This window comes from Chenopodium quinoa, unplaced genomic scaffold, assembly GCF_001683475.1.
Source record: "Chenopodium quinoa cultivar QQ74 unplaced genomic scaffold, ASM168347v1, whole genome shotgun sequence".
NCBI classification, from domain to species: Eukaryota; Viridiplantae; Streptophyta; class Magnoliopsida; order Caryophyllales; family Amaranthaceae; genus Chenopodium; species Chenopodium quinoa.
Window position 1 is genome coordinate 59,990 of NW_018743047.1, and position 6,319 is coordinate 66,308.

At 33.2% G+C, this 6,319-nt stretch overlaps 1 long non-coding RNA gene across 1 annotated transcript; it reads right to left on the bottom strand.

The window, feature by feature from the left end:
* Positions 1-1,510: 1,510 nt before the first annotated feature.
* LOC110730658 lies at positions 1,511-5,701 on the bottom strand. Its single transcript, XR_002513119.1, has 3 exons — positions 2,975-5,701; positions 2,500-2,888; positions 1,511-1,794 (listed from the first exon to the last, which is right to left on the bottom strand). It is a non-coding gene; the product is annotated as an uncharacterized LOC110730658 (long non-coding RNA).
* Between the last annotated feature and the right edge of the window lie 618 nt (positions 5,702-6,319).

Sequence of the window (6,319 nt, forward strand, 5' to 3'; positions counted from 1 at the left end):
ACCCTTATTTGGTTCAAGACCATATGGAGTTGACGATCTCTTGGATCGTTAAGGGGTGTAACCTTCACCCTGTGAACGGTTTACAAGTTCCTAAAACTTGTTGGCGACTCTTTTGCTCTATCTTCTTCCCTTTTGGACGCCACCGTACTTTAGTGTATGATCACAGTGGGGTTTAAGCTAGGGGTTAACGCTTGAAATTATTCCCTACACTAACGCGTGAATTTTGTTATTAGAAAGAGGTACGAGGCATTCAAGTAAGTGCTTTAATGGTTTTAATTGATATTATGATGTAGAAATCATGCTTAGGTTGTTATTATGATTCCTAGCGTTATGTTAGGGGTTTTTAATCTTCCTAGTGTCATGTTTAGGGTAACAACTAAAAAAAGCTAATATCAAGTATGATTAAAAGTATGATGCCTTTTATATTCTTCCTAATATTTATGATTGTTAGTATCATGTTAGGGCGAAAGCTTTGATCTTTATTGTTTAGTGACATGCTAGGGTTTGTTATTAATCTTGTTAGTATCATGCCTAGGATCCTGCTATTATTATGCTTTAACATCATTATTTTAATTATTATGATTGTTATTATCATGATTATGATTATTTTAATTATTATGATTTACTATGTTGCTTGATATATATTATTTATTGCTTTATCACGCCTTTTATGCATGTTTAAAGGGAATTGGTACTTGTAATCACGCTTTATAAGATAATTAATAATCTTGTTTAGGTTAATTTGATTATAATTCAAGTGATCGCCAATAATAGATTTATTTGTGCATTAATATTCAACCAACATAGATAAACAGGTTTAGGGTAAACCTATTGATTGCATGTTAGTCAGAAAGCGCACATGAATACGATAAGAATAAAGTAGAAGCCTATTATTAGGGCAGGTTCAATCTCTTTTAGGTTGGATTTGTACCTTCATCCCCGAACTACCAGTCATGGTTCAAGACCTATTTGAGTTGACGATCTCCTGGATCGTTAAGGGGTGTAACCTTCACCCTGTGAACGGTCACTACAACAAATTGACCTTTGTGCCACGGGAAAAATCGTGGCACAAGTTTAAAATTCCCGTAGCTATGCAGTTTAGCCACGGGAATTCTAAAATTTACACCCGAGGCACAAGAGGTCGTGGCAAGAAATTTGCCACGGGAAAAAGGATGTCGAGGCAAATATTGGATTTTATGCCACGGGTATTCACGTGGTAACCAAATTCTTTTGCCACGAATACTAACAAGGCTAACAACTAATTTGCCACAAATTCTATTGTGGCTAATAAACTTCATAGCCACAAATATTACCGTTGCTAATAAGCTTGTTTACCACTAAAATTACCGTTGCTAATAAGCTTGCCACAAATACTTTCGTGGAAAATATTATCCATTGCCACAAATACTATCGTGGCTAAACAAGTTGTTTGTCAATAATTTTTACTGTGGCTACCAAATTTACTATCGATGATCATTATCGTGAGCTCTCGGCATGATCAACACGTGACTAAAAATTTTAAATGATATTTTTCAATGAAATAAATCACATTTGGTAGTTTTTTTATACCAATAAATAAATTTCGTAACATATAATAAATTTGGAGAAATAGATTTTCTAATTGATGTTTAATATCCATACAAACAAAATATTTGAAATTAGTATGATTCATCACTATTCACATACACACAGAAAAAAATGAAAAACAAAATTATTGTACGATATGTAATTTGATCGATAAAAATAAATAGTACGTAGTGTATCTTGGAACGTGCTTTGCATTCTCCTTTTTACCTACAAGAATAAAAAAAAAAACAAAAAGAATTAGTTACAAATTATTTTCTAAAAGACTAATAAACTATAAATGATAAACAATACAACCAACACATGATAGAAACCTCTATGTTTTCCTAGCACCTTTCTTTAGAAGCTGATTATATACTGCAAGATAGTTATAAGATAGGTCGATTGAACAGATTCATAGACAGATTCACTCTAAACTGATACTTGGAAAACCACCTAAATAGGGAGGAATTTTTCCACTGAACTGTATACTTGTATACTTGGCATACTACCTAAATAGGGTGGAAGTTTTCCACTAAACTGATTCATGGACGATTTAGAGTCTGAAGATTAGTGCAGGAAACGGTAGAAATGGTCTCGAAATACGGAAGCAGCCCTAAAATTCTGTTAGCAGACATGTCAGGAATCTGCAGTATACTAATACTACTACTGCTTTAGGTTGAACTCAGAAAATCTTTTAACAGTAAACCAGTCAGATTATTACCCAAAAGATTAAGGATATATAATTAGTCCTAGGAGACGTTTGCTAGTGTTCAGCAGATGAAGAAGGGTATGATATGAAGTTACTAAAAAGTCAGATCATTATTAGATCATGATTATTTCAAGGTTACACAACAGATTATTGTGTAAGTAAATTAAAGTAAGAAAGACCAGGCCAACTCTCAAATCAAAACAGAGATATCGAGGTGTACTTACTTCACTTTGATGAACCTTCAATTCCTGAATCATCATTATTTTAAGAACCTCCTGCTTCAAGAAAATTTAGAAATTGATTAAATTTCTTCTCCCAAACCGCATTGTTCCCTGCAATTTTTTGTCCACGTCATTCCTAACGGCTTATGCTTCTTTTTTGGCTTGTTCAGCTTCTATTTTAGCTTTTTTTTGCCTCTAATATAGCATTTTCAGCATCTTTTTTGCTTCTTCAACTGCTAGATTTGCTTTCTTTATAACTTCATTCACCTCTTCAAACAGATCTAATCGAGAAGGCTTTACTTTGAAATGTTTTTCACCATTTAGTTTTTCAACAGGAGGTAATAGGGTAAGCTTCCTGCAATAAACTGTCTCTCTTTTTTTTCCAACTATACCTAGATCATGCATAAGCTCAATAGGCATAGAATTGACATGACTAAAACCAAATTGAGCATTATACGTATTAAGGGATAATTCATACCTGCTGAAATGTTTAATTCCTCTACCTCTGCTGTATCCATGAGTTCGTCGTTGTTGAGTGGTTCACTATGTGAAGATGCAAGTTCAAGATCAAGATCTTGACCAATTTGTCCTTCATCATCATAATATCACGTTGTGTTGTTATCATCATCCCTTGTCTCTTCAGCCTCTTCATCATTTTCTGTTAACGTGTATTGGAAAAAATAGATAAAATATATTTTAATCACTATATATGTATTAAGAAGGTAATATTTCTGGTGGAGTTGTTGCTAGGTTCTGCAAAAATTTATATATACATGGATATGTTTTAATTGTTATTTAAATTTTAAACATGGTTCTCCTGCCAGCAAGTGCATAGCCGCCCCTACCCTACCACAACAGTTTGTAGCATACTGCAGAAAAAAAACCCTTCCTACATTTGCCCCCCCTCTTTGCAGGCTTGCAGCATGATTTTAAATTGTGAATATTGGCCATGAAATAATTTGAATGGAATTTCGCAACAGTAATCTCTGATCTTATATTTAGTTTTGCCGTAGATACTTCAATATTATTTGTTATAGTTAAATTAGAAAAGGCTTTGGAAAAGCAAATACAAACCAAAGAAAAAACACTTCCTTTGGAAAAGCATTACCAAATCCATCACTATTGGACATGAAATATTATTAAGGCACAAATCTTGATACAAACTGCAAAATGTGAAGTGAAATAAATCAAAATTCTATATATTTCAAAGAAAAGGTTGAGCACATCTTCCATGACTGTGAGTTTGCAAGCCATATTTGGAATAACTGAATGCTTATGTCTCGATATAGAGAGTCAACAGAACTTTATCCTCGAGGATTGAATAAAAAAAATGGCTGAACTATGCAATGAATTAGGTCAACCCACCCATACAAGCAATTCAGGTCTGTGAGAGGAAAAAGGAATAACAAGGCAGGGGACAAGTTCAGCCAGCAACAACAATTTGGAAACATGACAAAATATTTCAATGAAGCATTAAAGAGTGTGGTTAATGAATAGGATTTTTATGTAATTTTGTGGGTATTGGGTAGGGTAGTTAGAAGTAGTGTCAAGCTGCCATTTTGGTGAGTTGTTGCCTCAAGCTATAACTTGTAATTTCTACTTTCATATATCAAAGTTGCAAGCTTTCACCTAAATTATAATTCCACCATTAAAATATTACAATCAGTTTTCCTAGTCGATCTACAGCAAACTACTTGCAGAAAGATTCTATGATAGTATGACCAATGAGGGCATGTGTATATATTTCCTATTACAGGGCATCTGGCTTGCTAGGAGTAGGAAAATATTCAAGGGCCTAAGTTAAAATCCTGCGATTGCTCTTGTTGAAATTAACGACATGGCAATAGATTCTAAAGAGTAGGAAGATAAAAGAGAAGGCACTAGGGAGGCGGTTAGATAAACAAGACTTGGAGCTTGGATGGCTACAACCAAGACCAGTCCTATACACCCTCCTTACCATACCATCTCCACCTACTTCCCCTGCAACCATCAAACCTCCTGCTGCCCTCCCATACCCCCCCCCCCCCCAACACAATCTTCTAAACTACCCACCAGTTGACACCCACAGAAACAACAAATATAGCCTTCAAGCATAATAATACAGATGACAACAATACTAAAGATAAAGCTATATGTATCACATATTAAATAATGATATGACACACATGAACTATGACTTATTCGACAAAAGGAACACACATAAAAAGAGATGGAGTAAATTGCATACACGATGCATTCAAAAACCCAAAAGAATCTATTATTTATTTAATATTACTGAGTAATCATGCTACAAAAGTACTTAAGAATAAGGACTTTAACTAGAAGCATGAAAATTAATTATTTAGCCCAAAACAAATAAAATTTACACGGAGTACGAATTACTAATTAATTGCTATAAAGTAATTTGTTTTGACTTTTTAACGCTTTTACATTAGACATTGAGGTAATTATTAACTATTTAGGATTTAGTCCAAAAAACAATTAAAAAAATACGAGGTATTATATACAGGAAAAAACACAGGGCATGCAAATATATCAGAAAATTGAAAAGATTTCACAACAAAAAAAAATCCAAAAAATGTTGTTAAGTACTTCAAAATTTTGAATTAGTTAAATTAAATCAGTTAAGCTGCCATACGAAAAAATCAACATTAAAGAACACATCCAAATTTAAGCAAAAATTTGCAAAAGGAAAATTACAATTGGAGTATGTATAATTTTATTTGAGCATAGCAATTACAGTAAAACATAAATAAGAACTAAATTCAACTGTTACCGTATTTGAATTGAAATAAATAGCCATTACCATTGTTTTAATTCTTTAAAGTGCGAAATAATAAGAAAAAAGAACAATTAACCCATCTTATCTTGGAACTTTTACAACGGAATTGATATCACTATTCAAAGGCGTGGAATTACGTTTTGATCTTGAATCTGGTCACGAACGGTTGTGAATCACATATTAGCGGAATTGATATCACAATCTGGTCACGAACGGAATTGATATCACGATTCAAGGGTATCATGATTTTGAAAGGATATTTTTTTAACTAAATTGGCGGAACCAATTTTCGTTTTAAACGCTGAATTTTATTTTTTATTTTTTGGGCAAAAGTGGGATTAACTGCCTAATCTATCCATGTTGGGATTTGTGAGTTTTACTTTTATTTTTAACTGCTTAATTCTTTTTTTTTTTTTTAAATAACGCTCATGTTTCTCAGGCACGGTACCGAGCACTCGATAAGAGACGCAATCTGAGACGTGTTCTTATCGAAGATATTTTTATATCAAAGACATTGGAACACTTGCCCTTTTGTACACTTTTATTTATTTTTTTGCTTTTGCTTATTTTTGCTATTTTAATTTTTTGAATCACTCAAGCCTTTTTTTAGAATTGCATAAGTTGCACACCATCCCATCCCAAGGTTAGGTAGATGTAGGTTGAAAAAAGAAGGGTATATCGTTAGACGAGGCTCAAAGTGGTTTATGAAGAAAGGATTGCATATTTGAAAGGTGAAAGGAGATGTGATGTGGCTACAAGGGGTGCCTCAAATCATTGGTATACCTTGTGCTTAATTCGACATGGATTTTTTTTTTTTTGCAATGAAATGATCATATATAAGGAAATAAATGCTCATTTTATTAAAAAGGGGAAAAGGAAAAAAAATACAAAATTAATCTAAAGGAAAAGAAAAGGTGCCTATGCTAGAATTATTGGGGAAAGGAAAAAATGAAAAAGAAATAGAAAAAGAGGTCATGAAATCTTGTCGTTGAAGCTCGCCTCTGTCTTGTGTTGTTTGCTCCGACATCATCCAGTCTTCTC